At 42.4% G+C, this 1,792-nt stretch overlaps 1 pseudogene; it reads left to right on the top strand.

The window, feature by feature from the left end:
- The window catches only part of LOC145716248 (small ribosomal subunit protein eS6 pseudogene), a 2,248-nt pseudogene extending 1,128 nt beyond the window's left edge, over positions 1-1,120 (top strand).
- Positions 1,121-1,792: the final 672 nt, after the last annotated feature.

The raw sequence follows: 1,792 nt of genomic DNA, 5'->3' as shown, positions 1-1,792 counted from the left end.
TTTTTTTTTTTTTTAAAGATTTTATTTATTTATTTGAGAGAGAGAGAATGAGAGAGAGCACATGAGAGGGGGGAGGGTCAGAGGACGAAGCAGACTCCCTGCCGAGCAGGAAGCCCGATGCGGGACTCGATCCAGGGACTCCAGGATCATGACCTGAGCCGAAGGCAGTCGCTTAACCAACTGAGCCACCCAGGTGCCCAGATGCTGACTTTCAAAGACAGCATAACAAAGAGAAAACTTGTACAGTACAGTGATTCGACGATCGTGCGCATTGCTCAGTGCTTGCCACCATGGCATTGCCATCTGTCACCACACAACATCGTTACAATATTATTGACTATATTTCCTATGCTGTAAAAAACAAAACAAAACAAAAACAAAAACAAACAGGGCGCCTGGGTGGCTCAGTTGGTTAAGCGACTGCCTTCGGCTCAGGTCATGATCCTGGAGTCCCTGGATCGTGTCCCGCATCGGGCTCCCTGCTTGGCAGGGAGTCTGCTTCTCCCTCTGACCTTACCCCCTCTCATGTGCTCTCTCTCATTCTCTCTCTCTCAAATAAATAAATAAAATCTTTAAAAAAAAAGACAAAAAACAAAACAAAACAAAAACAAAAACAAACAATCCAAAATATCGGATTAAATAAAACATAGCATGAAAATTCATCTGTTTCCTCTTTTCTTAACTTAGACACTAGAAATTTAAAATTGCATGTGCAGCTTGCACTTGTGGTTCACATTATATTTCTGTTGGACAGCACTCATCAGTATCAAATGTTCTCTTTCTCTCTATGGACTCTGCTTTTCAAAAATATATTTGAAGTTCATTCTCTCCTACTACGGACTATCTTCTTCTGTGTGCCTGCAAAAATGGCTGCTAGCATTTCCAGGCTTGTAGAATTCCAGCTTCTCAATGCCATCCAAAAGGGAAGTTCTTTCTTCTGTTGTTCATATATTAATCTCAGGGAAAGACATGCATTGGCTCTGCTGATATCACAGTCCACCCCCTGGACAAATCCCTACTGACAGGAATACCAGTTCCTGTGGCTATTCATGAATTGCGTGCCCATCAGACTGGGGTAGAGCATCCACATGGCATGGGAGAGGGGCAGTACCCCATGTGATGAAAATAACTCATGGGTACCATTCGCAGTTTCATTACACTTCCCAGGTGATTCCGATGCACAGGAGGTAAAATCTAATTGTATTAGTGTACTTTAGTATGGTGTATTAGGCCTGTAGTCTGGTCTCATCCTAACTTTTTTTTTTTTTTAAAGATTTTATTTATTTGAGAGAGAGAATGAGACAGAGAGCATGAGAGGGGGGAGGGTCAGAGAGAGAGGCAGACTCCCCGCTGAGCAGGGAGCCCGACGTGGGACTCGATCCAGGGACTCCAGGATCATGACCTGAGCCGAAGGCAGTCGCTTAATCAACTGAGCCACCCAGGCGCCCTCATCCTAACTTTTTAATCTCATGTCGGTTCCCTTCTTTCCTCCCCCTGCTATGTGCCAACATTGTATTCTTTGGATATTTAAAATTTCTTGCAGCTCCCTGAACACTCCATGCTGAAAAAAATTTACTATAGGAAATGTCAAACATACATAAAAGTAAAGAGGATAGTGTAATGACCCCTCCATACACTATCACCCAACTTCAACAATTATCAATGAATGACCAATACAGTTCCATCCATGCCCCCATTACTCTTCCTAATGGATTAGTTAGAAACAAATTTCCAACATCATATTATTTCATCTGTAAATATTTCAGTAAGTATATGTATGAATTAAGAAGCC

This window comes from Leptonychotes weddellii, chromosome 11 (genome assembly GCF_054177405.1).
Source record: "Leptonychotes weddellii isolate Sample4059 chromosome 11, ASM5417740v2, whole genome shotgun sequence".
In the NCBI taxonomy this organism is placed as follows: domain Eukaryota; kingdom Metazoa; phylum Chordata; class Mammalia; order Carnivora; family Phocidae; genus Leptonychotes; species Leptonychotes weddellii.
Note: the sequence above shows the minus strand (reverse complement) of the source record. Positions and strands in the feature narration are given on the sequence as shown.